Source organism: Calonectris borealis, chromosome Z, assembly GCF_964195595.1.
Source record: "Calonectris borealis chromosome Z, bCalBor7.hap1.2, whole genome shotgun sequence".
NCBI classification, from domain to species: domain Eukaryota; kingdom Metazoa; phylum Chordata; class Aves; order Procellariiformes; family Procellariidae; genus Calonectris; species Calonectris borealis.
The window spans coordinates 72947663-72973210 of NC_134352.1; the positions used below are offsets into that span (position 1 = coordinate 72947663).

At 35.7% G+C, this 25548-nt stretch overlaps 1 protein-coding gene across 1 annotated transcript in view; it reads right to left on the bottom strand.

The window, feature by feature from the left end:
• Window positions 1-25548, bottom strand: part of WDR70 (WD repeat domain 70) — a 138820-nt gene that overhangs the window by 60566 nt on the left and 52706 nt on the right. The window lies entirely within an intron of this gene.

The following is a 25548-nucleotide window of genomic DNA, read 5'->3' on the forward strand; positions in this document are numbered from 1 at the left end:
GGGACATGGTTTAGTGGGCATGGTAGTGTTGGGTTGACGGTTGGACTCAATGATCCTTAGAGGTCTTTTCCAACCTTAATGATTCTATGATTCTAAGTGTCCTGATGGTTGGTTTGGTTTTGGGGGTTTTTATCATTCTAAATGAAACATTAGATTATGATGCATTTTCTAGGGTCACTTAAATAAATCCATGCTGCTATATGGAACAGGTTGCACAGCAAGGTTATGGAGTTGCCTTTCTTGGAGTTATTCAGAACCCGTCTGGACAAGGCCATGTGCCAGATGCTTAGGTGATCCTTCTTTGAACAGGATGGTTGGATTAGAGGATCTTCACAGGTTGCTTCCATCCTCAACCATTATGTGATTCTGAGATTCCCCCTTTCCTCTCCATGTGTTGTCAATAACCATCTCAGACTCCTTTCAACAGGCACCTTCTCCCATTCCGATATTTACGCAAAACTTGAGTCTTTTTCCAGTCCCTTTCCCTCATAATATTCAATCCTTCCAGAATCTCATTTGAATATCCTGTACCTCCAGCTTCTCTTTCTTCTCTTGTGATGACCATCTCCTGCTGGGAAGCTACTTCCTTTCTCATACTGCAAGTTTCCCAGGACTGCCTTGGCATACCCACTTCTCAGGTGGTGTACCTAGTTACATGGTTATGTGCAGGGAAGTTTAAAGCCTGCCTCCCCTTGTTTGCCTTTTCATCTAAGATACTTCACAAGCATCTCAGCTGCAATTCCAAAAACAATCTCTGAGAATCCTTCTCCTATTTCTTCATTTCTGCTGGCAGAGAAAGATTTTTTAAAAGCCTTCAATCTCCTCTTTTTAGGGCTCAATGTCCTGTCAAAACCTCAATCACTTCACAACACTATAGAGCATATTCAAACCTTCTTATTCATTTTACCTTTCAACTGCAAAGAAAAAAGTTACACTTGTAGAGTTCTCTCTCTTGTAACACAGATTAAAAAAAAGTGAGCCCTAAATCAACTGTAATATCAGCAGGTCAGATGAAAAATCCAAGTTTCGTGAGCTGCTGCTTCTGCTGCAGACAGTTGGCCACACTCCCTCACAGGAGTTACATGCCCTGTTAAAAATGCCCACATAGCCTTAGTACGTGTTTAACGTCCCCTCAGTGTTTTCTTAATGTACCCACACTGAATGTGTGTTTACTATTGCCTTGCTGCTATTGGATCTAACTATAAAACTTTTCTTCTAAAATAAAACAAATATTTTATAGAAATTATCTATATATTACTTACAAATTGATCAATCATTCCCAGAGAGCCCTTAACCCTTGAGCTAAGACTGAGCATTTTAATCTCTTCTCTCACATCAGATCTTTTAAGTATTTTTATTCTTTATGGAAACATTTCCAATTTTTATTAAAAAATGTACTGCAAACACATCTCATAATACCACGGACAATATTTCAGCTTACCACCTAAATCAACTGGCCCACAGTTTCTGACTGAATCACCACCAACCAAAACATTAGGAGTCATCTATAAACTATATAGGTTTTATATTTTCCTTCAGATCAGTGATGGACTAGAAACATAGGGATGACTGATGGACCTCAAAGAGATACTTTCACTACCCCATTCTAAGGGCCTTATGTCACACAGTCTCAGTATGACATAGACTAATTTGTTCTGACATTCCCCTTTCACCCTCCATGCTCCGTCAGTAACTATCTGTGCATCCTGTCTCTTCTTTCAGCAGGCGCTTTGATGCTTTCTCCCGTCTACTGTTTACACTTGAAACTTACTTGAAGCCTTTTTCCAGTCCCTCTCCCTCACAACACCTAATACTTCTTAATATTTAACTCCTCCCATTCTAGCCAGAAGGAAAGGGGATAAACACGAAAGGGAGCACAGAAACACAAAATTTACTTTCAGTGAATATGTCTTTAAACTGGCAATATGGCAAACAAATGCCAAGTAAGGCTGCTTCTGTATCTTCTCACCCCTTCTGCTACTGACCCTCAGTCACCACACCATACCACAGTCAACTCAGAGAGCACAATTTGGAATTATGCCTCTGTTTTTTTACAGAATATTTTGTACCATTTAATGATTCTTCCTCCTACTCAGATGTAATGAAAAAATAACTGAGATTGCATTACAGAATTCCCATTTTCATTTCCTAATCTACTCTGGGTCCAATTTAATGTTGTTTGTGTTGAAACAAGTCAAAAATTTTACCCCTGGATCAATCAGATCAGTTCCAGGAGACTCATTTTGGTCAAAAAAGCCACTTACTAAGAGTATGTCCCTAGGCCTAAATAAATGTGGGATGAAAGAATAACACTGTTTTACACTTTATGTTGCATCATTTAGCAGAAGTATAATACTAATATTTATCTGTTGATAGGTATAACCAAGATATTTCTGAACTCCACTGAAAACAACAGGAAAACATTTCCTGAATGAGGTGCTTTTCCACCTGAAAACAAACTATGTTTAATGAAAGTTTGTTCTTTAGTAAAAACAACATATAGGGATTTTTTTTTTAAACTATCCCTCCAATGTATAATGTCATTCTTTCATCACATCAAATTTTAACATACTAAATGATGCGCACAGCCACATAAATATTTTTGATTTCTCTTTCATAAATTTCTTTTCAAAGAAAACTTCCATGAAAAAGCCTCCACATACACGAGTTTAAATTTAAACTTTTTAAATGGTGGATTCCACATCTGCAAAACAGATTTTGTAAAGTTCTTATATGTGCCAAGAGCAATTCAAAGCAACTTAGAAAAGGATGGGAATGTTCTTTTGGAAAGGTAATGTGGATATTTTCCCAATGACTGAGAAGTTAAATGACCCATAATAAACAACTAATTTAGTTACTGAGGTTCAGGAGTTTTGTTTTGTTTTTTTCCCCCACAAATAGTTTTTCTCTTTTTCTCCCCTTTTTTCTAATGCTCTTACGATGTTATTCCTAAGTCAAGATTTCTAATAAAATTAATTCTTGACAATGCTGCTGTATTACACAACTTAAAGGTATTTACGTAGCTGCATTTCCAAGTCTGCAAGCACAGAAAGTTTCTCTAAGTCCTGATTCAGCAAGCCATTGCCCATTCTAATACTATTCTAATACAATCTGCTGAAATTCAGGGAGTGAACCAATTCAAACATTAAAAGCCTGACCTCTCAAATTTCACTAAGCTTCTCTGCCTGTCCCATCTCCTCTGTTTCTACTGGACTGCAAAACTCTCTTGCACAATATTGAATGTTATTGGCATTTAACATAGAATAAATATATTAAGTCTATTCTTAATAATTAAGTTATTCTTATCACACTTAAAATACAAAAAAAGGAACAGAATACATTACTGCTAAAAGTACAGATCAGGCTTAATGTTGTACATCTAGTAACTATATTATAATGCTTATCTTTGTAATATATTGTGATGCCTACCTTTGTAATATATGGTTGCCCAAAAAGGCTATCTTAGAAAGCTATAACCTTCTTTAAAATCATCATACAAATACTGCTGCAATGGAATTTATCAGCAGAGCACAGAATTCCAAGTCGTCTTATCAGTGATAAAAAACACATTGTTAAAAGTGTTAAATTAAGCCTCTTTATAAAAAAGTAACATATTAAAGCAAGATTTTTTTCATCTTTTTTATGACATAAAACAACCTTACCTACACAGGAATGAAATTAAGATGCTTATATAATACAGTGAAAAATAACCTAAAGCAGAATATGGAAAAAGAACAGATAGATAAGAAATAGCTGAAAAGTTCTGTTAAGATGCACTTCGTGCATATGGTGGTACAAGACTATGTCAGCAAGAAAACTTTCATTATTGTATTCTCTTTGCCCTCTTTCAGCAGAAGTAAGTTATAGTCGTCTTCTGTTGAGCACATGGGACCCAATGAAGGTTGAATCACCTGCCAGATACTGAAAAAAATCCAGAGAAACTTTCCATACTTGTTTGGCAGAAAAATTTCTAAATAAGCTACCTGCTCTCAGAATCTGAACAGGGTTAAAATAATTTAAACCACAATACAAGAAAAATCACATCCGACAGAAGTAAAATCATAGCTATGGATGGAACTGCCAAAAAAATTGACACAACTTAGTAATTTATAACAATTCTTCAGCTTCTCTGTGTCTTAAAGATCCCTAAATGTAAAAAACAAACAGAAGCAGATAAAACATTTTACCAGAGTAAGAAACAAACAAAACTATCAAAATTCATTTTTATGTGATACGCAGCAAGTGGGCTGAAACAACTATGAAACTGTATTTTTCCATATTTCCAAATAAAATTGGTAGCCCTTTTTTGATAGGAGAAATTACCACCATTTGGGTGGGTAATTACAACTGAATTAAAATTACTATTTTTTTTGGGGGGAATAGATTAAAATATAGTAACAATGAATGGGAACTACTCCTATTGTCCAGTCTGAATGAATTAAAAAGCAACCAACTCAAAATTGAAATGACACATAAGGATGTCTGAGAGAGCATGGAGAGTAGACGTTCTGAATTACTAAGCAAAAATCCTGCTGCTGGCCAATATATGCAAGATTTGAGGAAAACTAAATTAGAAAAGGAGACGGAGAAGAAGTCACTATGAATGAGTATTAACTGGGCTAAGGAACCAGAACTCCTAATGGAGGTCAGGGAGAAGTGTAGAGATGGAAAGAGACAGACTGGGTAAGGAAAATAAAAGCAAGGAACAGAATATAACAGTTATAATGTCATGCCAGATTTGGCATGACTGCTTTCGAGTCAGCTGTGCAGCATGTTCACTACAGGAAAACAGCAGCAGCAGCAGCAGCAAACTCTAGCAAGTTACGACATACGATCACACTTCTGGCTGAGGAACTGGCCAACAGATGCGTTCAGATACACAGTTACCCACCAATATGTCTATATAACCGCCTTCAGGTTATAATGAACACTCAGTTGTAAAGACACAGTAGAATACTTAACAACAGAACCTATTACTTATGGCGTAACAAGTCTGTTTTTATTGCTTTCCAGACTGAATAATTTTTGTGTTTTCCCAGATTAAACCACTGGTCAGGCTAACAATACAAAAAGGCATTCTTCAAAAAGGTAAAAATTTAAGAGTAGCCACAAACTTCCTACAAATAAGCTAGTAATTAACACACTACAAATCTTACCAATTTAGTATTGACACATATCATCCAAGCAGAACTCAGATTTAGAAATTATTTGCTTAAGTCATTCAGCCATCCAATCCCTTCCTTCCTCAAGGTTATCAACAGGCAAAAAGAATCTCTTCAGTCCATGCAATTAATTAGGCTCTTCACCATGCATTGATGAACAAGGGGACATCACCTATGCACTTCTTCCTTGCTTCAGTTTTTGCATTACAGGAAGAGTACCCATGGAGAATATAAGCAGAGCTGGAGACACAAGTGATGTACAAAGCAAGTCAATGTGAAAAGACTATGTTTTCTCAGTAATTTTTTGAATCAGCAGATCCTGTACATAAAGTTATATTTTATTTGCATATGAATTACATATCTATTTCAGCTATCCCTTCTAAGGGCCTGTCCAAGGTGATGGAAAAAATACTCTGTGGAATTTTGCACAAAATTTTTTCAAGTACGTTATTACTTCTTTCAAAATCTGAAAATTCCCCCGAAGTATTTGCAGATCAGCTCATCAAAATTACCAACTCCAAAATTCCATCATTCTCAAAGTCAAAGATTATAACAGACATATTTTGCACATCACATTGGCAGAGAGAAGGAATGACAAAATGCAACACAGAAAAAAAATAATCCTACATTATAAATGTTGACATTTATCAGCTATTAACAGCAGTTAATGAGCTGTTAACTCAAAGCACAAGAAAGAGCATCCAGTCACACAAATGGGAAGATTTCAGAACAGATCATAAGAGAAATTCCAAGATTCTGATATAGACTTTTTTCCCCCACCTTGTGAATTCCCACTGAACTACACCGCACAATGCAAAACTCAGATAAATACCTTGCTATCTCCAGTCTTTAACTTCTGAAAGCTTTAATTCAAACCAGTAAGTTTCACCCGGGACCTAAAAGTTTTACAAGACATTTTTTCCCTTTAAAAAGATTTTTATCTATACCTTCTTCACAGATTTTCAAGAGACCCTCAAACTTTAAATTACACTTGCTTTTAACACATTTAAAGAATACATTTGTTTTCTTATGTCTGATTTGTTTGGCTAAATGTATAGATCTTGAAATAGTTATTTGTAAATCAAGTGTTCTTACTTAATTAAAACCAGCTAAAAAACACATTACATATAATACATCATTTTTACTAACAGATGAGGATACCAGCAATCTACTCAGAATATAATCGCTATCCTGGAAGACAGTATAACATATTAAAATATAAATCATATACAGAAAGGTAGAAGATCAAGAGGAAAGTAAATGATAGAAAATTCTGATTAAAAACAAAAGAATAATATTACTGTATGTCTTTTCCATTAACAGTTATTGGAAAGCTAGGCTAGTTCCAATGTAGTTACTAATGCTCAGCAGAATTTTCCTCTGATCACAACAAATAGTCTGAGCATAAGTAAAACAAAAGGCTTGGTGGGAGAAACTTTCCAACCTCAGAAGAAAAGATATGAAAGAAATACTATGGGAATGAACATACAAGTAGGGAAAAAAAAGCTAAGAAGAAATATGGAAGTGAAAAACAGATCAATTGTGGAAAAACAAAAAAGGTAAACTAAGCTAACTGCTGGACAGAAAGCAGTAGTGGAGGGTATGCAGGCATGCAATTATTATGCCGGTAAGAGTCCATACTTCTAAGGAAGGAGGATTAAGATTCCACATACATGTTATATTCGGTGCTGCTTAGAATCCAGGAAAATAGAAGAAATCTAAAAACAGTGATTACATTCTGAAGACAGGATAACTGTCTGAGGAGTGGGGGGGAACAAACAAAAACCCTCCACCAAACCAAACAAACAGCTTCAAGAACCAATGCACAAGAATAAATTACATAAAAGGAAAATTATGTTAGGCAAAACTGTAGATATTATTGAGAGGAGAATGCACTGCACTGAGCACTATCTTAAATACATTCAAATTCTGTAGAAGATAAATTGGAAGACAAATCACTGAGGTATTTAAAAAAACCCATAAACATGCTCCAGAACACTGTTTAGATTCCCGAAAGAGTGATACAGAAAAAGGTCTCTTCAGACTAAGAAAATGGTCTTCAAATTAAAAGCATATACTGTACTGAAAACAGCGATTGTAGGGCTCATAGGTTAATAAAAGAATAACTCATTTAGGTGTTCTAAACTGTGTGGTTGTGATGGTTTCTTCCTTGAAGAATTTTTTCTCAAGTTTAACTCAAGGTAGTTACAATGAATTCAGTTTATTTGACAAAACCCCTTCCATAGGCCAATGTACCGGCAAAAACTGAACATGCCCATTGTGCCCAAATTCTTATGAGCCTTTCTCCCTTAGTATTTCCTTAAATATTAAAGTATTTTCTTTCGTATTTCCCTAAAACACTGGATATATTTGATTGCATTAGTGACGAGCATTTGGACAACTAGACTGCACTAAGAGAAAAAAAGCTTTTTAGTTTTTAATTACTTTCTTGTTGGCACTGACAGCTAATTTTCTGTTTCTTGTTGATGAAGTCTTCAAATACAAATCTGACTGAAGAAAGAGGCTGCTTTTCTTCGCATCAGCCATTAGGTTGGCAATCATGGATGCTTGCATCAAAGCATATCACTTCTCCAGTTCAAATCAGCAAAGTATCTAAGCAAGTCTTCAGAAAACCTTCCACAGAGTAGGTTAGAGAACCATCCTCCTAAGATCTTTTCATCCAATGAGTAACAGGTTCAGTGATTTTAATGAAGTATATTGAGCTCCGCAAAAAGTCAATATGCTTTTGAATTAATAATAATTCAAAGTTTATGTTAATGCTGTGCTATTTAAAAAAAACTGAGCACTGGTATTTTCCTGACACTATGTAGCACTTTGCACAAAAGAAGTCCTTCATTTACTATTCCAGCAACATCTAACTTCAATATTATTATTTCTATACAGAACATTAGATGAATTACAGATATGATGTTATTGACTTCTGAAAGCTGTGACAGTAAAAGGAGGTACAATTTGGGGTCATTTTCCAAATGGGGCAAGAAGGCAACGAACTGAGATCTCATCTCCCACTTAGTAAAGATAAGAGTGGGATGTAATCAATCCCCCTATGGGGTAGACCTAATTAAGATCAAAGGGGAAGACTTCTGGTAAAGAACATCTGACAGTTCAAGTTACTGTCACTTGCATGAACTGAAATGACTCAAGAGCAGTCTTGCATGATACTGCAAAAGCAGGAAGAGTAAATCACTAGGAAAACAGGATGCTTTCTAGAAAGCTGATTAGTCATGGCTATAAAATAGTTAAGGCTCATTTGGATCTCAATTCTTCTTCACTCCAATAAATAACTTAGATTGGAACTAACACTCAGCAGGACTCTCCATTAAACCAGTGAAAAATCAACTGAAATTAAATTAAAGCAGTCAAGCAATTAAAAGCTCTTGAAGCAACATGTTAGCTGATCCTACATGCATGACAATTAGTTTTAACCGGTTTTGCTGCTGTCTCAGATCTCACTCACAGCCACTTTTCTGCAGTTCCATTAGCAATGAACTGCAATCTAACAGAGGTAAGTAACAAAAGAGAGCAAATTGTAAGTCTTAAATGTATTTTGATTTTTAAAGTTACAGAATCTATTCTAAACAATGCGAAGTTTGACTCAGCTGTACAGGTTAATTATGCACTTCGGGCTACAGAAAATTTTAAAAGTGAGTTTTATTTTGTATTTATGTATCAAGTAACAAGCTTTGTATGTTGTGGTACAATCTCCATAAAGGCTTACAAAAGGCTTATAAAGACCAGGCCAAACTGCAGCACATGAAGTGTAAGTAAATACAAATTTAGGTATTTATCATATTTTCTGGAATACACACCAAAGTCTAAGACACTTCTCTCCTCCTCCCAAAAATTCAGAAAGGAAAACAGCATCTTTTATAGAGAAGAAATACAGTTCTTAGCTTCAGGTCTCCAAAGAGTCATGATACAGTCCCGTATCTGTCTGGATAACCATGCAGAGCATCATTTTTTCACATACTCGTCACCATGGTCTGCTCACATCATAATATTGCTGCTACTGATGAAGCCCCTATATTCCTTCCTGACTTTTGTGTAAGTTTAAAAGTCTAAATCAAAAGGTTAGTGGACAAAGTAGTATTAAATTTTATTATTTCTGAAGATGAAAACTAAGGGACTTATGCTCTCTTATTAGTTATTTTCTCCACGTGGGGGGGAATGTTATTGTTTTGCTGGAGTTGAAAATGTGTGAATTTTTAAATAGTAAAGGCAGGACATAAACAACTAAGAGAATATTTTTACCAATCTAGTTTTCCTTTTAAATAAAAAAGACCAGAGGAATGACCTGTTTCATAGCCCAATGCGATAAAAAAAATCAAGTATCCCTAGAGTTTGAACCCATTACTTTGTAGCTCTAGTATTCTGCTTGCCTTAAGCCCTGAAATTTCAGTCTGTTCAGAAATTCACCTTTTAGTTCACTGCACAGCCTGCTGCTACCTGAGCAACTTGATCTAAGTTGGCCTTGCGCTAAGCAGGAGATTGAAACGGACGACCTCCAGATGTCCTCTTCAACATAAATTATTCTGTGACTCCATATAACTTGAAAGGGTGCTTTACAATGCATTTAGAGCATATGAATATTCTTGGCAGGGACCCACACTTCTTATATCTCAAATTCTATGAACAAACATAAATGCGTTCAAAAGCTAGTAAGACTAGAACTAAGCCCAAAATCAGAACAAAGAGATACAAATAGCATCAATATCACTGACTTTAAGAGCAACTGGGAGATGGATATTGAGACAACTGCAGACGCTTCAGTTGGCGACTCATGTCCATTGCTCCTACATGTTGTAAACAACGTGTCTGTCTTCTCCACTCCCTTCTGCACTCATAAGTAGTTAACAAGCACCTATCCCCACATCTACTTGGATACTCCACAGCAATCAAGGTTTAACTCACAGCGGAAAGCACTCCTACACAGGTCAATCAAGTAGTAGCAACCTCTTTTCTTTTTTCCAGCTAGAGCTCATAGATGCCTCCTCAATAATTAAGCTATTCTTTAAATAGTGTAAATGCCCAGATCTACCCTTTCTTTCTACCTGGGGAATCGGCAGAATTTGTACTTCTTTTTTTCTTAGAATCAGAGAATAGAATCACAGAATATCTCCAGTTGGAAGGGTCCCATCAGGATCCAACAAGTCCCAACAGGTCCAACTCCCTGCTCCTCACAGGATCATCTAAAACTAAAACCATATGACTAAGAGCATCCAGATGCTCCTTGAACTCTGACAGGTTCGTGCTGTGATCACTTCCCTGGGGAGCCTGTTCCAGGGACCGGAAGCTATCAGTGAAAAGCACGTTCTGGATGCTTTGTACATTTAGTTTCTTCCTACTATGGCAAACGCAGCTAAGGAAGCTCTTAAAAAATAAGCCATTTCTGAAATAATTTTTGTATACTTTTATGTTTAAAATCCAAATGTGCTTTCTCCTGAAGCAAGAGCGCCATCAATAATAGATGCAAACAGGCCAGACTGGTGTTCCCAGGCTGAATTTGGCCCCTTACATGTCACTCCTGGCACCCTCAATTTCGTGGAAAGATAACACAGCTTTTAGAAGTGCGTGAGATGTCAAAACCTCCTCTCGCACATACCTGTGACGGGTTGTTTAGACCCACAAGTTACTGTTGATTTTACGCAGGCCAGGATAGACATTCCTAAGCTGCCATTCAGTTCCTACCACTGAAAAGCTGAACCGTCTTGTTTGAAAGTACGTACAGTAGCTGCAGAGAAGTCAGTGTCAGAGTTGTAAGTTTACCAGATAGTTTACAACTTAACATGATTTCATCAAAGGCTGAAAGTAAGTTTACAAAACCAGTTCCATTTCCAAATGGAGAAAAAGAAAGTGTATTTTCATGTCACATCTGCTGTTTGCACATCAACAACACAAACAACTTCACGTGCTTACTAAAGTCACTGCATTTATACATACACCGGATATATGTACACGTATGTGTATTTCAAACTACTGTGAAGGAAGTACAAATTCTTAATTTATGATCCATCACCAGCGGATGGATTCCCTAGCTTTTCCTGCGTGAGTTTCTCATCTTACATTGATGAACAGAATAAGCCTCCCCTATTTCATATATGATAACCTTGGAAGCTGTGGATAACATGAAATTCTGAACTTATTTCAGAAAAACAAACTGATCTAGTCTTGGAATCAATATATGAGAGTAGGGGCAGAATCTCAAAACGAAATTGGAAGATCAAAGCTGAAAACCTAGTCTTCAGCAAAAGTTTGTGTTTACGTGAGCTGCAATGTAAAAACCACTTGATTAATCAATTTCACTTCAACCATGCTATGTGGAAAGTAGAGTTTTGTTCCTATCTATGTGCGTAAACGCATCTGGATTTAAAACCATTCCATAGGGTCTAGGGACAAAGCACAAGCCATAATCACTTCCACAGAGCCATGGACAATATAATAGCAAGACTTGCTTAAATAAATGAGGAAAAAGAATTGGCACAATTTAGCATGTTTTGGTCCTCCATCTTCTTTGCACTGCAGCAAGTTTTTGTTTTGTTTTAAATTTTTAGTTCTTAAGATAACCTACCTGAAACTGTATGAACCCTTTAAACATGAAGTTATGCAGCAAAAATGTAAGTTGAAAACCTTTCAAATGCAAGCTCTTACAACTGACTGCATTTTTTTATTGCAGCAGCTAACATTTTAATCACGAAAAACTTCAGAAAAATATTAATAGAAACGTACATAGTTTATAAAGACGAAAATAGCTTTACTAACCCTTTTGTAAACATACAGCTTTCAGCAAGGGCCAGCAGAGTCATTATTCAAACTCCTCTTAACCAGGCCTGCTCATTTGCTGTGCTCTCTTAATCAGCTCTGCACTGCATATATCTCTATAAATAGATAAGTTAGTCTAGGAAAAGCCAGCCTCACATATTTGGAGTGGACTTCACACCTTTACACACGTCAAGACAAAAAGCAAACCACTATGCCAGTGCAGTGCAAATTACTACACACATGCGAGATAGCAACAATTTATTGATGAAGGCACTCTTGTATTACGAACAAGTCTCCAGAGGTGATTTTTCCAAAAACTTATAATTTTGACTGATCAGGGGAGATTTTCACAAAAGCAACAGAACTTTACCCCTACACAACCACAATGCTCCCTCCTCCTGCAAAATACCATGCTCCTGTGCCAAAGGATGAGAACTCATGCTGTTCCAGAGACAGGAGAAAGAAAAAAAGTCACCAGAACTTAACATAATTGACACATGTAATTCTTAAACTTCATTATTGGAAACAGCTGAATTGCTATGGCTGAAATAAAAAAAAAAACATCAACTACATGAGAATAGATATATAAATCCTCCTGCATAATTTGATTTTCATAAATGACAATCTGCTTTATTTTTACCTCATGCAATTCTTGAGAACAAGTTTTTAGATAATCTGCATGGTATTTCAACTCTATAGTACAAAGAGTATATAAAATACCGGTTAAATCAGGTTAGTGTGGAAGCAAAAAGTATTGTATTTTACCCAAGTAAGAACTGAGAGGAAGACCTAAAATCTCCATAACTGACAGAGGAATAAAAAAAAACTATTCAAAAAAATTATTTTATCTTGGGACCAGGTACCAGTTCCTTACTATGTGTTTACTTGCGTGCATGCGCACAAACATCTGGTTTCTTTGAAGCCATAAAATTTTTTGACTTCATCTACCTCTACCTTTCCTCTTGCTTTGAATTTTATGAATGTAGCACTAGTCACATACATTTGATATTTAATTCTAAATAATATTATCTGCAACAGTTTGAGAGTGCCTTATTTAAGTTAACTTCCGATTCACAAATGGTCATTACAAGAAATAAAGCTGGTAAGGCTCACTACCTTAAAGTCTTCCTATATTATATGCATTTCCAAACAAAGTGGGCAGATCTGCCACATCTCTACTGCTTTTGGAAGGCTTGCAATATTTCGTACTTTCCCAAGACCTTACACTCGTGAATTTGGTAGACTGCACAAGTACTTCGGCTTTCACTTGAAAGAACCACAAAGAGCTTGAAATATTAATATTAAGCAAGTTCAGACTAAAGGCTTGGAACAAGGAAACAAATAAGCAACCTGTTAAATACTTCATTTATTTGTATTTTGAATAAATGGATGTTATTATATATCTACTTGGCATTGCCTAAGATGTTATCATCTGGCTGTTCCATTGCTAAATCATTCACTTGAATGTAACCTGATGAGGAGGTTCTTTAACCCAAGCCACTAACTTTCTACCAAAGCAGATGAGTAATGTTCACATCACTCACTCCACCAATTCTGTTATAAGGGTGTTAACCTTCAGCAAAGAATAAAAAAAAATATGGGAGTTTGCATGTGGAACAGCTACTTTAATACTGCATGGACTGTTCCCCAAAATACCAGAACCTGTGAAACTAAACCATAATGCTGTTATTTTTCATGTACAGTGCTGAGGAGACTATTAATGTCATTTAGATCCTTCTAAAAATGGGTCCTGAGTTTAAAATTCAGCCATTTTAGAGTCACTGAGAGTGTTGTTACTTGATGGCTAAATGTCATGTAAATAAACGTGAGCTAAGTAAAATATACTAGACATCCTTTGTCTACCTGGATAAGTTTCTAGAGCAAACAAGTCCTGGCCATGGTCTGTATGAGTCCACTCTGGTCCTCTGAGGTAGCCTCTCTGCTTGGAAGAGCACGAAACATATATTCCACACTGTATTTCAATGACAATTTTGATTTATTGGTCCAAAAAGACTACTACAAAAACGTATTTTTGTATTAGCACTATAGTCATTCAGTGCCCCTAAAAAATTAACAAAAAAATTCTAAAGGAAAAGCAATTCATATTGCAGACAGACACATGCTGGGATGAAACATCAACTTATAGGCAAGTAATTAAATCTATTTTCCGTATTATTATAACTTGGATGAAAAAATAAAATCCTTTTTTTTAAAAAAAAAACCTCCCTGAAAAAGTTCTAAAGCCAAATTTTAACTCAAACCAACTCTGTTTAAAGTTAAATTATTTGCTAGGATTTACAATAAACATGCTGATAGAATAATTTCTAAAGCTTAAGTGTATACCACCAAAAAAGGAAAGACACCTTTTTTTCTTCTCTGAAACTCTTCAGTACTTGTTATTCTGCTATCCATTTAATTCACTGTGAATCACACAACAGAAGGAAGCTACAAATGAGTGTAAGTAAATTATTTATTTTGAAGGGAGGAAGGTATATGGTCTAGTAAGTTTATGATGACAAAAGAAGATCTGCATCTTATCTCACCAAAAGTTCAACCTCAGGAGACTGAAATGTTTGCCAGCAGGTTCTAAATCACACAGACACCAATGAATGTAGATCTTAATTGTAGAGATTAGCTAACCAGAAGTTTCCACTACCATTAATGAGCTAAACTGAAGAATATCAATCAGATGTTTTCTCTCCTCGCAAACAGAAGATTTCACAAATCACAGGTCTGGAAACATTTCAAGAAGGAGATGAAAGGTTTCCAAAACCAAACTAATCCCTCAATTTCAAGAGAAATGCATTTAGTATAAAGCTTTATTAGCAAATATTTGCAATGATAAAATTAGCTTAAAAAATTAACGTTATTGCCATAAAGGGACTGTAAAACAATCCACTGGGGAATGATTCAGAGATAGTAAGGTGGGGGGGACAATGAGGTAAAAAGTCAAGGAGGAATTGGCTGATAACACTGTGAAGGCAGATTGATTTTGAAGAGATAACATGCAACTAAAAAAGAAAAAAAAAATCTTGTACTTAATGAACAGAAAGAACTGTTAGATCCATCTCCCACCAGAAGTTCCACATGGACAGTTCTGCCATCCTCAGAAAGACTACATATGGACTTCTTCCCAGCTTCAAAAAGTTTAATAACTTTAACAGACATTCACAGCTCAAGCCCCAAACCCTTATCCATAAGTAACTAAGCCACATGTATGAGCTGATCAGAGTTTTTATCACCAAGATTAAAGAGAAATTTCATCCACCAATTTCTATGTGAAGGCATAGAAATTTACTGCATTCCTTCCTTAATAATCAGTTCCACCATCACATAATCTCTCTGTTGACAAAGAAATACTTTTTCCCTCCTATTCAAATCTTGCTAACTTCTGACCACTGGATCTAGTTACATCTTTAACAATTTTCAACTGTCAGACATTTTATCTTCATTTCAATATATCTTTACTATTGCCAAGTCTCTTAATATCCTATTTAATAAACTGAAGCATATTCAGCTCCTTGACTCTCTATTAAACGAAGTTTCAGGATTCTCCTCTTACATTTTTCCTTTCGCTGTCTTTCAACATCCTTTTTAGGCTACTGTCATTGGAACTAGAACTCAACTGCAGTTTCAATGGTAATTGCTGAAACAAAACATTAACATCATATCCTTTACCAACATCATTAGTAAAAGTTAATTCTCTGTGTGTGTATGGATTTTTAAAAGATGTGTACCTGCTCTTCCACAGCTTCATACTAAGAGCTTATATACAATTAACTCTACATAACATTCAGGAAACAGGTCTAATTTTGAAAATATTCTTCTCCACTTATGACCTCACATGCTGTTGTCTTCACCCAGTTTACTAACCAATCTGTTTTCATTATCAGTGACTAATGCTTGGTGTTCAGGTTCCACTAGAAACAGATTCACACTTTCTCTGATAAAATATGCTTTAATTAAAATAATTTATAAAAATATAGAAGTTTTTAGACAATAATCCAATCTTATGAAACTGCTTTAGAAACATGTTGTTTTGGTTATTTCAGATTACCAGTTTTAAGATCTCTTCCTACTAGACAGTCCAGCTGATATATGACAAATGTCTCACATGTATTAACATGATTATCCTTTAAAAGTCACAAACAAAACTCACTGGAATTAACAGAAAAAAATTCAACAGATTTTGGATTGTAATTTACTGCTTGTAACTACTAATGGCTACTATACAAAAATTTATAAAATGTTTGATTAAATAAACAGAGAAGTTTCTCTCACAAAAACCCATACAGAATTTCCATGATATTCTATCCCACTTGCGAAATCAGACTTATCAGCCTTAAACAGAGTTTTCTGAACTGAAAGCATTTCCAGACCAATCATCACCCAGTGAAACCATATACCTTTGAAAAGACTACCAATTCAGAAATACAACTTCAGACTGTTCCAATTCATTTCATGAAAAACAAAAACCACCCAACCTATATCTCTTAGGTGGCTAAACAAGTAACTTATCAGTGGGATTTTAACTAAAACATATATTTATATAACATGAGGACCCTGATAAGAGGAACAATTTTAATTTTCATTATGCAAACAATGAAATTACCTGCAATTCCAAATGTCAAAAAATCCAAAGCAATTATTTTTCCCAGAATTTTGATCTATAGGATATTAACTATCATTAGTCATTACTGCATAACTTTAATACAGAATCAGATTTGAACATTAATCATGGCAATTTAATTTTATTTTCTTAGACAAAATATGTATTTTATCTTTGTAAGCAAATGTGCCAAAATAAATTCTTGTCTACCCTACTTTACTTTCTCATTATCAAACAAAAACATTGGAGTTTAGTTTAGTAAGTCTATTGTACTTCCCATTATTACTAGAATAATCAGAGAATTCTGGTCATTCAAGTAAGATGCATATCTCATAAGAAAATAGTCCTTTAAATTGAGTTATAGGTTAAAATAACCAGTGAATAATTGAGAGGAAAAGATTTCATCTTCATATAATAAAAGACAGAACCCATTCTTCATGGGAGAAGACAGGAAAGGAAATTGACAGAATGAAAAGTACTTGTGGAACAAAGTCATCACAATGGAAGTGTTTGCTCAACAATCTCTATATGACCCAAAAAAATGGTAAGTTTCCTACCAGCTTTAAAAATGGCAAATTCCTGTCTTCCTCCTTATCTGATATCAAGCTGAGCTGATGGAAATACTAGGACTTCCAGTCTCCCATCATTTCTATCCTGCCAGAAGTTACTTACCCGTCAGATCTGCTAATGGGGCTGCTCAAAAGTATTATCTAACCCATCTCAGTCAAAGTGAGCCAAGGCCAGGAAAGATGTAATAAAGAGTTTTTCCAATCTGCCTCATTTTGACAGAAAGGGGTTAGGGAACAAGTCCCAGGGAAAGCTCATCCATATAAACTAAGTTGTGCGCAATACAGGTGAGAAGTGAAATACTAAGTGTTCTGGGACAAGAGAAGCAAATATATGCACTGAAACTACTGCCTTCCCATGCTAAGTTAAGAACATTGTGACTCACTAGCAAAAGCCAACTTTGAAAAGGCTGTCCCTTCTTGCTCCGCTCACTCCACAGTTCTGAAAGGAGCAAATTGTTTAGAAAGCACTGAAGTACTGTGAATATTTAAATTCTGTGCTTGACAGATAAACCAACCAATTTTTTTTAATGTGTATTCTCATCTGATTTTCAAGTTTCTTGCCATAATAAAAACCAACTTTATCCTGGTATGACTAAAAATAAATCATTGAACGGAATTGTATTCTTTTATGTTCTAAATTAATTCTGAAAATTTGCCTAAACTGGAATACTGTCCTGGGAAAAAAGTATCTCATAAAAATTTGAAGAAAAATTTTCAAACTTCAGAATTTCATCTTCATATGGAGTATTTCACATGAAATGAGTATGTATGTGTATACACACCTATACACCTATGTGCCTGAAATGACTTGGCAAGAATCACTTTTTTCCCCTACGATGGAAGTCCAAGGCATACTACACCACTGGCAAATTCAGTTGTTTCATCTCAATATTATTTGCATTCCCTACCCTATAAAGCAGTACAATGCAACTAGTTATAACTCAGGGTGACCTTTTGGGGGAGTAACAACTTTGGACCCCAGAGCAGGTCCTACACTCTATAGCATGCAGCTTGTTTTAACAAGTAAATCTAGAAAGTAGAATCACAAGAATCACAAAAGTGCAAACCTAAGACTTTGCAATTAAACAAAAGATTTTTAAATGATCCCCTAGATAAAGGTGAAACATTAGTAATTATTTTTAAGTATGCTTTGCCAACTAGTCTTCAAATTTGTGAAGATAGATGCAGTGCTGAAGCTTAGGTTCTAACGAAAGTTTATACAAACATCTTGGTAGTAGCCTTGGCATTGCTATCTTAATGCTCTCAGCATTTTTCAAAGCTGCACACTGGTCAGCGTTAACCGTATTTATTACACATAAAATGTTTAACACACTGAAGGTGTTAAGACTAACAATATTTATCCAAAAGCTTTCTTTAGTGTTGTAGTTTGTTCAGTGCTTTTAAACAAAAAAAGGTTGGTATATGTAACAAGTTTTTATTTCTTCTAACTTATTTCTTCAAATATATTATTCACAAAATGTACAAATTCTGCATAACAGCAAAACAATATAACTACACTTACACTGAACTGCACAAGTCCAGATTCTGCTCTCAACTATGCTTTCATATGCACAGTATTATTGATACTTATGCACAGTATTATTGATACTTAAAACATCCAAGAAAAGTAAAATTGTAACTTCAGTTCTCCAATTGTCAACCAAGCTATTCCAGGCCTTAACAGAGTTCAGACAAACTCCAGGGTAGTATTCACTTAAAGTGTAATCAGCTTAGACTGAAAGGCTATCAACCTAGAGTGAGCAGACAGTATGTAACCTGAAGATTAGATGCTAGAAATCCAGGAGAAATGCCATGTAATCCCAGTTTCACAGCCAGCAGAGCTGTCCTTCACAATGCATGGCCAAGCAGGCTGGAGATACCTAATCTCACGCTCTCCTAAGAACATACTACCACGGAAAAAAAAAATCTAAGGAGCAAGTATGTGAACTGTAGTACGTGACTTTGCTCTAAAGCTTAAGGGGCATAGACCTCATCAATGGAAGGGCTGAAGGGAGCTTGCCAGTTCAAGACAAGCAGAATGGCATCGTGGGAGGAAGAGATGCTGATTGCTCTGAGGACAGGAAAACTGACTGCTGGCCATCTTCAGCAGTACTATTCCGGACCCTGCTCAAATCTCTTCTCTGCCAAGCTATCAAGCCTTTATACAGTTCTGGGCCTAACTAAAGGAACACTTGCCAGAAAACAACAGTCATGAAGGAGAAGTCATATACTGATAGCTGCCACCTACACAGCCATAGAAACAAGGCAGCTAATGGGAGGGAGATGAGACAGCAGCTATTCTAGATGCGACCCTGGTTAATAGGATGGAATTGGTTAACATATAAAAAGTGACAGATAGCTGAGATAAAAGTGATCACAAAACAGTACTGTTCACTAAGATGTATCAAATTTCAAAACCCACCACAAGTAATATCTAGGACATAACAGATGCCCTAAAGGACAGAAAACTCTTCTAAACAGCAATGCTTGCAACCATTAGATGGAAGTTATGCAAAACTATCTACACCACTTATCCTTCACAAATTATATTTTGCATGCTTGAAACCGCAAATCATATCTGCAAATTTAATTAAGCTTATTGTCAACTGTTCCATTAAAAAAGGTAGTTAAGCTAACATTGTCAAACGGTAGTTTTAAACCTGAAAAGAAGGATTTTAACAATGTATTCAGTTTTCCTTTCTGAACACTCTTTATGGTCATCACTTATTCCAATTCACACAAGTGGCAGAAATCTTTCTCTTTCTTTTTCATTAAGACACAGAGAACATTTACTAAACAACAGTATGTGATTAAAAAAAAACATTTAACACCGTATCTCATGGAGCAGAGTAGCTTCACATTTGAAACATACATTTGACAAAAGTCTAAGAATTAAATTGTACCTTAAATGCAAAATCTTATTTCTGAAGATTTGAAGCTACTTCGCTGAAATAACTCCATCTATTTAATTGGAGATAGATCTACATTGAAGCACAATTTATCCCTAAATAATTTATTACAGAGGTCACTTGGTGATGGCAGTTAATATTCTCTAAGATACCTTTTAAAGAGTATGAACATTAACTTAACTTACTAGAGGGTGAGAGAAGGAAGACTTGAGATAGGAATTTTCTACAGTAAACCAGCTGTTAAGCAACCACAGCCCTTGCTGCAATGACAAATCACAAAGTTCAGGACTGCTAAATTTCAAGTTTGGCTGCGATTCTACTTCTAAAAGGAAAAAATAGATGAGAGTAGGGACACAGAACACCTGTTGCTGGAACATTTAGTATCACTGAGCTCTATTGCTTATTCATACAGCACTACCTATCACATTTGTGATAAGAAAACTTCCAAATAACAAAAACAACACTATCCGTTTCCTCTTCCTCCTTTGTTTTAACATAGAAGTCAACTGATATTTTGGAATGATATAAACAAGGAGTTAGTTATGCCTTAAAACACAGGGTATTTTTTTAGGTCACTCTGTTCAGGTGTATTTCCAGAGAGCAGAATAATTTTTGAAGTCTTTCTCATTTTCCAAATTTTCTTTCGCTTTTAGGCAATGCATTGATGTTGGCATTTCTGTTACTGCAGTTCTGTAGATGTGCTCAACATACTGCTGATAAATTGACAGGTCCTTGCCTTAATAAGCTTATGTTCTAAATAAGCCTGAATAATGTGGTAAAGGCATTATGAAAAAGACAAAGATGTTGATCACACACTGTATCTTAGCTTTATCTAGAATGGCAAGGAGTACATGCAATTAAAAGGGACTGATCTTTCAGGAATAGCTGTGGGGTATTTAAAGTTCTAGGCAACATGTAGCCATAAATAAAAAGATAGCCTGTGCAAGAAGAAAGTTTAAATCAAGTTACTACCAATACTGAAAATGTATGTATGCTTTAAAAACAGTGAAAGGTTGGTATGAATTATCAACAGCCAAATTAGTGAAAATTGAAATTATCATATCTGTAAGTCAAACTTTTAAAAGACAGAATTACTGCAGTTCCATGGAGAATACAATTGATTTTCTACATCTGTCTTTTCTTTTGGTACAATTTTATTCTAATCACTTGAAATGTTGGAAAGCTAAAAGCAACATTACGCAGTTCTGAGAATATATGCACAAGATTTAACCTAGTTAAAAAAATACATTCAAATAAAGAACTCCTTAGTTAAATCTCTGGGTTAATTAGTGTTATTCATCCATACACTTAAGGTTAATCATCAGAGTACTTACAGAACTGACAAATTTCTTACTTCCTTCTGCAACTAAAAGCTAACAAACTCTGAACAATCTGTAAAAGCCCAACAAAATTATTATTCCTCTCTAATTCAACAATAATGAAACCATTTGTTTAAAGATAAATTTTTTAAAAAAACTTGCTATAACATGAAAAAAAGAAACAGTATGGTATTATATGTTTCAGCAAGCCATCATCTGGAATATTTTCAAGGAAAACAAAATTAAGTGAGATACTGTAAGTTATATGTATTCACTAACAATCGCATAGGTGGACATGAACTTATACAAGTTAACAAGATTAGTTTTCAGACTTATTCTATAACTGCCAGGTCCAGGGTCTGGCTCATTCCAGTGTGTAAGCTGACCAGCTTCTGCTTCTCTCATGTAGGAGTCAGAAGGAACTGTGTCTTTTTCTTCTGTAGCCTTTTCTGAGTTCAACATTGTGTCCTTGAACAGTCATACAAAACACACTGAGACTCCCTGCTGGTAACCCATATATCTGCAGTCTGAAGTAAAAAATTTACAAATAGCCTAATAACCACAAATTAGAATACATTATAGTCAAAACCTACTTACAGGATTTTTTTTTTTTAAACATAGAATGAATTTGAATGCCATGAATAAATCACAAGAAACAGACCATCTCTCAAAATGTTTCTTTTACAACAGCAATTTTAGAATTTTATTAGTATTTTATTACTAAATGAAATGAAATTAGTAATGAAATACTAATTCATTTGAATTCATTTTAGTTCAGGATACTACTACAGGCCTAATCACCTGGAATTAAAAGAAACTATCAAGTGCATATAAAGACTATCCGCCAAGTCAGAATTTCAGTTATAGCAGGTTAACATAAAAAGAAATATGTATTTAAAATATTTTAAAAGCATTTATTTAAAACATATTTAAAATGTGTTACTTTCCTTTGAATCCACAAGTCTACTTGCAAAGTTTGCTTTTTAACTTCTTTATGCATCATAAAACTCCTGCTTTCAACATACCAACCAGAAATTGCAATCTTCTTTCCTTATCTTATTTTTAAACTGTATGCAAGTGACAACCATTCAACTAAAGAGACAGACAACGCAAATGCTACAGCAGTCAGATAAAATATACTCCACAATTTGTAAATAGTTCTAAATTCAGTTTATGAGTGACTGTTTTTTCTAGAGGTGGTGCAAACGTTATCTAGAAGTACAGAATATATAGAGGATTTAACAGTACATTAACACCCACCCAGGTGCTCCCGTGTCCTTTCCTCCTTCAACCTTGGACACTACCATTGAGCATACCAAGGATTATGACACACATGCTTCAACTGTTATTTCAGCAGCTTTCAAACTCATAGATGATAAACTGAAAACCCTTACACCTTTTTTTGCAAGCATCTTTAAAAACAAATGTTGGTTCTGGCAACCAGGTTTGGAGTACACAGAAGCTCTCCACACAGAAATACTGATCAAGTGAGTGGAGAAGTCTCTATTCAAGCGCTAATACTGCCTTGCTTTAGTGTTCCGTGTGATGTCCAACAGAAACTAAAGCCAGCAAAACTGGAAGACATTCAACCTTCCTTCATGCCTATTACAAGCAACACTGGTTTCACTCTCCTACGTCCACACACTCAGGACTGACCCTCCGAAGGGTCCCATTTTGGTGTTCAGTGTTACGTGTCCTTCTCCACACATGCCAGTTGTGGCAGTTTCTTTTCCAATGTGAGCATTAAATCTCAACATCTAGAGATACAGATAGCAACACATTCCCTATTAAAAGTTCCAGAGTAGTCACCATAATTCAAGTAATTTGATCTTACATCAATGCCTAGTACAATTTTTACAACAAAACTAATAGAAATCTACCGCAAAATTTCCAGAGCTCATCTTCACTGTATACAAGAGCAGCAGTGCACTGTCAGGATAAAAAACTTTGAGATGAGTAGGTGTTTGATTTCACCTCTTCCTCTGATGTGCAATACTGTAAAGCTTTTCACTTCTCCTCTTATGGATATAGATCTTCTTGATAATGTATGACAGAGAGGAACATGTTGAGGACTGTGAATGCCGAATCACATCCTTGTATAATGTCAGGAATATCAAAATTGGGTACAGGCAGGTCTCCTGCCCTGTAGAAAGACTCATTCAGGACTGGGAGACTTTTTTTTTTTTAAAACTAGATGAAATATTCTTACCTGAAATCTCTATGTACCAAAGCTGTGCTACTCACTAACAAACCTTTATACAACATAATTAATGAAAACAACACTTTTATTTATCTCTCTCAATTAAGTTTTCCAAGCTCATTAGACATTGGCATAATCAGGTGACCTTCCCTACTCAGACTCCTACTTTCTTAGTTCAGCAGGCTCCATGTGAGTCAGCAGTGTGCCCTGGCAGCCAGGAGCGCAAACCGCATCCTGGGGAGCATCAAACACAGCATAACCAGCCCGTCAGAAGAGGTGATTATCCTGCTGCATTCAGCGTTGGTACGGCATCACCTTGAGCACTGTGTGCAGTTCTGGACCCCACAATTTAAGAAGGATGTGAAGGTCCTTGAGTGCATCCAGAGGAGGGCAACAAAGCTGGTGAAAGGGCTAGAAGACATGTCCTATGAGGAGTGGCTAAGGACTCTGGGCTTGTCTAGTTTGGAGAAAAGGAGGCTGAGGGGCGACCTCATTGCTCTCCACAGCTGCCTGAGGAGGGGAAGTGGAGAGGGAGGTGCTGGTCTCTTCTCCCTGGTATCCAATGGCAGGATGCCTGGGAATGGTTCAAAGCTGCATCAGGGGAAGTTTAGGCTGGACATTAGGAAGCATTTCTTTACCAAGAGGGTGGTCAAACACTGGAACAGGCTTCCTAGAGAGGCAGCCGATGCCCCAAGCCTGTCAGCATTTAAGAGGCATTTGGACAATGCCCTTAATAACATTCTTTAATTTTAACTGGTCAGCCCTGAAGTGGTCAGGCAGTTCGACTAGATGATCGTTTTAAGTCCCTTCCAACTGGAACTATTCTATTCTATTCTAATTTACAGCTCCAGTCGTAAGATGGATTACTGATTAAACTTTGGAGACTTTATAGTTTCTGTTGTTATTAAATTTCACAGATGGAATACTGTCTTTAACATTTAAGTCCTGTGTTGCAAATTAAGCAATCCAAATTGTTTCTTTTCACATGACGTGTCCAAATCCTGGAAAGACCTGTCACTAGCATGAAACAAAATGAAATGGGTTTAAAATACTTTTCCTGTAATGTCAGCCATGTAGTGTCTCTGAAAATGCAATTATGCAGCCATTTATAGTAGTGTTTATCTGGATTTACTTACTTGACCAGACCATTTCAATTCATAGCAATTCAAGCACCAGGGATGCACTGAATCCATATTTGGTATATTAGTTAGGCACTTGCTTAGATGGGACAAAATTAGACAATCTTCATAATTTATAATATCTTAATTTGTTTTTCATTATCTACAAACTATTCAACCTAATTAAGAAGCTGTACTAATGTCTAAGTACATTCAAAGAGCAACAAACTTTTTAAAGTATCTATTCTACCATTTAATAAATATTTCTACTACAGAAGTAAAGTCTTTGTGTCCACAAGCTGGAAAAAATACATAGCTGGCTTAACTTGCATGTATTTTTACAATTGAAGTGCTCCATAAAGCACATTGTAGTATTTATTTTTTTTTCTTCTGCCACAGTCTTATCAGAAATTGTGAATTTTCCTATTAAAATCATTTTTTCATGTACCATGTGTGTTAAACCAGTAAGTTGGTCCCTTTTGGGAAAAAACCCATGTCGTTTAAAGTAATTGATAATTGGAGTCTTCTGTTTACCATGGACCACACTACAGATACATTAGTGGGGCAATTCAGTCTTCCCACTCACTGTCACTCTGGAGTAAAGGAGATTGCATATTTGAAACAGCAGTTCAAAAATAATTCATGATCTTGCTACTGACAGCTGCAGTAACTTTATTAATTAATGCAATTGCCACAGTGACATTTTGATCTTTGTGGTTAGAATCAAATGGCAAGACTGAAGCCACAAAATTTCTAACAGTCTCTTTGACACTTGTCAAACAACATCTATTAATATTCAATTACACTTAACATAAAACTTGCAACTTTCAATTGAAATACTCTATCTTCCCAGGGAATTCAGTTACATTTGAGTCTCGACAT